Here is an 8,315-nt window from a genome sequence, read left to right on the forward strand (position 1 = left end):
CTCCTTTTCTCCCATAAGATGCCCAGTCTTTGGTGGCCCTGCAGTTGGGAATCCCTGGCCATGCCCATTTCCCCCTCCCTGGACTCCGGTTGGCCACAGGACCCCTCTTTGATACTCAGCCCCATTCTCAGCTTCTAAATCTCTAAAGTCCTAAATTTCTGAATCTCTAAAAGTGCTCACTTTTCCAGCTCAAGGATGACAGCTCAGTTCAGTCCCATGACAGGATGCTCAGCCACTCCCAGGGGAAAATAATGAAGAAGCTCGCACATCTTTATACCAACATGCATATAACCAAGGAAGTCAATTTGATTTTGAACCCATTAGTATCTTACATCTGTTAGCTTAGGACTCAGTTGTGCTCTAATTTATGGGACATACATTTACTGAGACCATACTACAGGCAAGAGACTTTGTTAGAGAGTCTAAGAGAGAGAGAACTAAGAACGCTCCTGCCATCCAGAAAAGTCAGGTCTAGTAGAAAAGGTAAGTCAAGACATAAAAAAAATGGCATATCAGAAGAAGGATCAAAATAGAGTGTCAGGACTCTGAAAACTAAAATGTTGCTTAAAGGAATTAAAGAAGACACAAATGAATGAAAGACATTGTATTTATGGCTTAAAAAATTTAATATGAATGTTAAAATGTCCACAGTGTCCAAAACAATCTTCAGATTCAATGCAAGCCCTATCAAAATTCCAACAGCATTTTTTTCAGAAATGGAAAACAAATCCTAAAATTCATATGGAACCACAAGGACTCTGAATAGTCAAAACAATCCTGAGAAAGCAGAATAAATTGGAGGCATCACACTTCCTGAGTTCAAGCCATATTACAAAGCAATAGTAATCAAAACAGTATGGTACTGGCACAAAGATAGGCATATAAACCAATGGAATAAAATGAAGAGCCCAGAAATAATCCCTCACATCTATAGTCAAATGACTTTCAACAAGGGTGCCAAGACCATTCAGTGGGAAAGGTCAGCTTCTTCAACAAATGGTCCTGGGAAAATTGGGTATCTGCATGCAAAAGAGAGAAGTTAGACACTTATTTTATACCAAACACAAAGATTGACTTTGAATGGATTAAAGACTCATACATAAGACCTGAAACTTTGAAACTCCTAGAAGAAAGCATACTTAAAGAGCTTTTTGACATTGATCTTAGCAATAATTCTTTCAATATGACAACAAAAGCATAAGTAAGCAAAGCAAAAATAAACAAATGGGACTAAAGCAAACTAAAAAGCTTTTATACAACAAAGGAAACAATAAACAAAATGAAAGGGCAGCTTATGAAATGGGAGAAAATAATTACAAACCATGTTCCTGGTATGGGATTGATATCTAAAATACATAAGGAACTCATATGACTCAACATCAAAAGAAGGAAGAACCTGAGACGAAAATGAGCAAAGGATTTGAATAGATGTTTCTCCAAAGAAGACATTCAAATGGTCAGCAGGTATATGAAGGGATGCTCATATCACTAATCATCAGAGAAATACAAATCAAAATCACAATGAGATACCACTTCATATCTGTTATTTACAAGATAAGAGATAACAAGTGTTGGTGAGTGTGTGGAGAAAAGGGAATGCTTGTGCACTGTTGGTGAGAATGTAATCTAGTAGAGCAAATATGGAAAACAGCATGAACAATTAAAAATAGAACTACCATATAACCCAGCAATCCCACTCCTGGATATGTATCCAAGGGAAATGAAATAGATATTTATTTTTTTTAAGATTTTATTTATTTATTTGACTGAGAGAGAGAGAGGGCACAAGTAGGCAGAGTGGTAGACAGAGGGAGAGGGAGAAGCCGGCTTCCTGCCAAGCAGAGAGCCCTACACAGGGCTCAACCCCAGGACCCTGGGATCATGACCTGAGCAGAAGGCAGACGCTCAACCAACTGAGCCACCCAAGTACCCCCTGAAGTCAATATCTTGAAGACATGTCTGCACTCCCATGCTCATTTGGAGCATTATTCACAATAGCCAAGATACGGAAACAACCTAAGTGGCCATCAGCATATTGTTTGGTAGGAGAGATCACCGGTACTTCCACATGGCCCTATTTACATAATAGACCTTAGTCCACAGGTGAGGAACCCATTTCTGTGATTATGCCAAGCTCTGAGAATGTGTAGTCCAACTCTGTACTCAAGAGCTGAGGGAATAACTATGGGGTGGACTCAAGGGTTCTAGGGCCCACTGTGAAGTAGATTCTGACCAAAATTCCACTTATGACCTGACTCTAGTAGACCTTCACTCCAACCAGTGGGCAAGAGAGATATGAAATGTTCTGAAGAATTAGGGCCAAAGTCATTGCCCAGTAATCCCTAAGTGATCCTTTATTTATGGCCACAATCCCCTTTGGGAAAGGGTAGAACTACACACCGTCTATACTTGTGGTGACATGGCAGTGTTGTTCCTCAAACGCACCCAGGCTTTCCATTTATTCATGAAGTCTTGGGTCTAGCAATTTGATGTGAGGCTGCCACTCTATTTCTAAAGACTTGAGCCAAACATTTTTCCAGCAGACCAGGTGTTTGGTTTTCAAATTTTCAAATTATTTATATAAAAATTTTTAAATCAAATGGGATCCTAGTGGTTGATTATTTATTTTAGTATAAAAAAAAATCCTGGAAGGCCTGAAGCTTCTGATTATCATACTCGCCTTGCTGCCCAAGATGCAAATCACGTCCCTGTACCACTAGCAATTAACTGTCATCTTTGGCCTTTGCTGAGCCAGGATCTGTCCATGGTGTTTGAAATAAAGGAAGGGGAGTTGCGGGGGGCAGGGTCCATTTCAGCTGTAGCCTAACACAGCCATTCTTGGCCTACTTAGGATAGCCATTAAAGCGCTCTCAAAGATTTCCTTCATGAGCATTTTCTGGGCCACCTTGGGGACATAGAAAGAGGATATGAAAAATGCCCTCCGATATTTCTACCCTTCAGTGCCTTTGAAGTCCTTCCTCAACCTTACACTACATCGTATCTCGGCTTCACTTAACATTGTTCTCTAGTGTGACTAGGTTTTAGGCAGCCCACCAAGAAAATAAGGAGAAACACTTCCAACTACTCAAATTAGTATGTTAAATTCAAATTTCTAGAAAATACATCCACGTCTATAAATTCTGCCTGAATCTAAAATGTTGGTTGTCTTCCTTAAAAAAAAAAACAAAAAACAAAACAACAAAAAAACTATTCCCATGTGTGTTTCCCACCATATTCATATAAAATAAGAAAAGTTGGTGTGTGTGTGTGTGTGTGTGTGTGTGTGTGTGTGTGTGTGCAACTTGCCCACAGTGAGCGCTGATCATTAACTCCTGGGTTCTACTTTATAATTGGCCCCCCTGGGCATGCTGGTACCTAATTCTAGTTATATGTTTGGAGATAACGAGGATTAAGGTGGTAGAGTAGGGAAGGATAATTGGCTTCTCTTTGCAAGGTAACTCCCTTAGATGCTTCTTCATGTAAAATAATAATAGCCTCATTAGATAGAAAGGCAGATCCTGTTAGGACTGGTGGAGGCTCAGTGAGGTTTGGGGGGGAATAGGATTTCCTAAGCTCTTCATATTCTTGCATATTTTCCCATTTTAGTGCTTGAGGTATACCAGTTTGCTGATCAATGCCCCAACTTTGATGTAAGAGATTTGGGGAGGCTGTCAATTCCGCTGACTTTGTAATTTGGCAACTCTTGGAGTGTAGCTTTGAGTTATCTCTGTCCTGTGGCTGTAAGAAATGAGTTTTTTTCATGCAGTCTCAGAAAATTTGTATTACAGTCTGAGAATTTAAGAACTTGAGTTGGTGACTTATTTTCTTTTAGGCAAATTCAACACAACAGAAGAAGTCATAGCATTCTGTAGTCCTTTAATTCCTTTTGACATTGCTGTAGTTTGGCAGGATCAAATAGCTGGTTCTAACAAACAATGATCAGGGGCATTATTTACCTTTTAATTTTTTTCCAGCCACTGGATGTCATGTATACTAATGATATTTACTTCTCTTAGTCTTAAGTAACTAGGTAGCAGATTCTGTCTTCTACCAATTTCCCCAAGGTTCTGTTGCTGGCAACGATCTCCCAGCACCAGTTTCTTTGTACTAGTCAAGGTTCGTGGTCTACATAGCATAAACTAACTCTGGCTAGCTTAAGCAGGAAAGAAATTCATTAGAATAGTAGAGAGTCAATAGGAAGCCCAAGATCAAAACCCAGCCAGAAACCAAGAGAGATTGGGAATCCAAATGCCTTCAGGATCACACCACTAAAATAAGGCCACCATGGCTGACCCCACCACCACTGGCTACTTGCTGCTGCCACTTTTAGTGTCTCTGACAAAGGATGCCCATTCCTTTTCATCTGTTCTTTCAAATCCATACTGCAGTAACAAAGACCTCCCACCTTCTGTATCTTCACAATATTCAAAATCTTGTACAGTAGCGTCTGCTTCACTGGTTGTAGACCGCATGCTTAGTTGGTATGTGGAGAACAAGGAGAGCTGTTCCTCTTGGTTTCTGTAGTGAAAGGCAGAACCTTGTTTCCTACAGATGTTGGATTCCCTCACATGAGAAGAGTGTTTGGACGCTAGGTGGTCCCATTCCACTCCCCCCAGAAAAAGTCTACTATGGTCTTTAAACTGAAAAGATTTAGAACAAACAGCAAAAAGACAAAGCGTAAGGTAGGCAAAAGTTTTTTATTAGAATTAATTATTTTAACAAATAAAAATCTCCATGCCTAGATAAATTTCTTTCTAAGATGTTAGGAAGTCTTGGAAAAGGGATTGCAAAGTAACTATCAATAAACTTTAAAAATTCATGAGAAACTAGGGACGCCTGGGTGGCTCAGTTGGTTGGACGACTGCCTTCGGCTCGGGTCATGATCCCGGAGTCCCGGGATTGAGTCCCACATCGGGCTCCTGGCTCCGTGGGGAGTCTGCTTCTCCCTCTGACCTTCTCCTTGCTCATGCTCTCTCTCACTGTCTCTCTCTCAAATAAAAAAAAAAAAAAAATCTTTAAAAATTCATGAGAAACTAGAAAGGAATTGAAATTGAATTGACCTTGTATGAAGGAAAATTGTGGATTCTGCTAATTACCAGATTCATGTTAAATGCTGACAATTAATAGAATCACTTGGTTAAACAGGGTTGCTTGTTGTGAATACCTAGAAAATGATTAAATGAACACTTGGAGCCAGTATGAATTTATGAAGGACCAGTCATAGTAACCATCTTTATTTCCTTTTTGAATCAACTGATCAATCATTCAATCTGTTAATCCATTAATTGGTTTTGACTATCAGTAGACAAAATGAAAATGTTATAAGTACTGTGTCTTTAAAAAGTTAAAAATACCATTATTTGCTTTTACTATAAAAAGAAACCATGGTAATTATGGAAAAGTAGATAGAATTTTCTAGTGAAATGAACTCCAACGATTACCCGTACTTCCTCCCCACTAAGATTACATTAAAGGACTAAGAATGATAAGAATCCACAAGGAAATGGAGATGAGGAGAAGAGGTAACAGGACCATAGAGGACAGCACATTTTTGGAAGATAGAAGTAAGGAAAGTAGATGTATGGAACTGACTTGGCAGAGCAAAGAGAGTGGAAAACAAGTGCCCACAAAGGAGATGCCAATGAAAACAAGGCGATGTGGACAGCAGAACTCCAGGAATTCTCAGGATCACAGGCACTAAGAGCCAGATGTAGGCAGTGGAGCTGAAAACGGGAGAACTGGATATGACTCCTGTCCATTCACATTTCTGATCATGTTTTAGTGGGTTGCTTTTAAATATAAACTAAAAGCCAAAGATCCTCAGATCCTTAAGCAAAGCATCTAACATGAAAGATAGAGAACAAAACACAAAACAGTAAAAAGGACTTGCAGGACATAGAGACAGTGCAGGTAGTAGAAGAAAACTTTACATTTAATATCCCCAGAGAAGGAAGAGAAAATATTGCACCAATGAAAGATGACTTCCGTTTTACACTCTACATTTGTAGAGCCTTTCCACTTATTATATGGGCCAAGAGGCAGCCAAATGGATAGACCTCCCATTAACATGGACACTCTGGATTTTTGTTTTGTTTTGTTTATATATTGTAACTTTAGAAATGGATTAACAAAGTATTAAAGGGCTCTAGAGTTAGAGTTTTAAAATTAATCTTTAAATTTATTTGTTATTGAAGTAAACTTGACGCACAATGTTGCATTAGTTTCAGGTGTAAAACGTAGTGATTCCACAACTCTATACATTATGCTAGACTTGCCACAATTGTAGCATCCATCTGTTACCATACATAGAATGTTGGATTTAAGGGACAGAAATTAACACTAGATAACTGAAACAAAAATGCAATTCATTAGAAAGTTATGTGTAGCTCATCGATTCAAGGGCATAGGTGAAAAATCAGAATCAGAATGGGCAGGAACCAGGGCAGCTCTGGGCTCCCAGCAGCAGAAATGTTGTATCAACCAGCTGGAGGAGGGCATGACTATTGTGGTGCATCAGTTCCAACTTTTTGTTTTTAAAGTGCTAGGAGAGAGAACCCACTTGTCCTAGGTTGGGTCAGGGGTATACCCTCTGGCTAGGGAAGCAAAAGGAAAATTATTAGCTTTACTAAAAGTACATCAGTGGGGAAAGGGAAATCTCCTCCTGGATGTCCAAATGACGTTATCAGAAGAGGGTATGAAAACGAGGGAGCAAAACCAGCAAGTTTCTATAGTATCTATGGCTCAAAATAAGTTTGGAAACCATGAGTCTGCAGAATTTTAATTTTTTTGCAATGACAATAATCCATTGGAAGTATGTATTCCATCTATTACCTCTTATGGGACATTAAAATAGTTTTCTATTTTTTGCTTTTATAAGTATACCTCGACAAACATCGTTAGACCCTAGTTTTTATAAGCATCTTTATTGAGAAGTGGTAATCTAGAATCCTTATGGACCAGATGGAGATTTCTAGGCTGGATGATGTCGTGTGAAGAATGCTGCTGGTCCATTAGATGTTAACTTGCAGAGACTTTACTAATGCTACATGGATTTTGCCCTTGGCCTCTTTCTGTTCAACAACTTTGTGGACGATTTAGATATGCCATTAAAAAAATGGACTTAAAAAATTTGCAGACGCCATAGATCTAAGAATGGTAACCAATATGGCACAATGTCATCAAACTTCAGAATGATCCTTATGAACTGAAATACCAGGTCTAAGCCAACAAAATTAAACCTAATAGGAACAAATGTAAAAGTTCTGCTTTTTTTTTTTTTTTTAATTCTTCAGAGACAGGAAGGGTAAGTGCTATTTGGACAGAAATTCATACAGAAAGGCATGAAGGTTTTACTAAATGCAAGGTCGATATGGCTCAACAGTATGATAACCAAAACCAGTGTGATCTTAGAATGTATTAAAATAAGTAAAATATCTAGGGGCGCCTGGGTGGCTCAGTGGGTTAAGCCTCTGCCTTCGGCTTAGGTCATGATCTCAGGGTCCTAGGATTGAGCTCTGCATCAGGCTCTCTGCACAGTGGGGAGGCTGTTTCCCCCACTCTCTCTGCCTGCCTCTCTGCCTACTTGTGATCTCTCTCTGTCAAATAAATAAATAAAAATCTTTAAAAATAAGTAAAATATCTAGAACTTAAATGTTAGCCTCCTGTACCTTTTGCTCCTGTCAGACTAGAATGCTGGTTACACTTTATTTTTTTTTAAAGATTTCATTTATTTGAGAGAGAGAGAGAGAGAGAGAGTTAGAGAGCATAGGTTGGGGGAGTGGCAGAGGGACAAGCAGATCACTACTGAGCAGGGAGCCCAACATGGAGTTCAATCCCTGGGTGCTGGGGTGATGATCTGAGCCAAAGGCAGACACTTAACCGACCCAGCCACCCAGGTGCCCCATTGACTGGTTACACTTTGAAAAAGAGATAGTAACAAACTGGAGAGCATGCAGGGAAAGGCATCTAGTAGCTATAATGATAATTTACTTAGCACTTATGGTGTGCCAAGCACCATGTCAAAAACATTTAAAAAAACCTTATGAGGCAGGTATAATTTTACAGATGGGGAAACTGAGTCAGGGGATGCTCAATGTCACAAGGTTAGTAAGTGAGAAATCAGAGACTGGAACCTAGGAGTCCAACCTGGGAGACTGCTGTCACCCATCATGCACACTGCTCTTTTGTGAAGCAAAACAGGTGGCCCCACCACATAAGTGTGATTTGAGGGACTCTGAGCTGTCTGCAGGGAAATATCTCACTGGCTAGCTGGACCACACAAATAGGCCAGTAATGCAGTTGGTCTTTAAATCTAG

The sequence above is a fragment of the Enhydra lutris genome, unplaced genomic scaffold, assembly GCF_002288905.1.
Source record: "Enhydra lutris kenyoni isolate GAN:26980312 unplaced genomic scaffold, ASM228890v2 scaffoldscaffold35, whole genome shotgun sequence".
NCBI classification, from domain to species: Eukaryota; Metazoa; Chordata; class Mammalia; order Carnivora; family Mustelidae; genus Enhydra; species Enhydra lutris.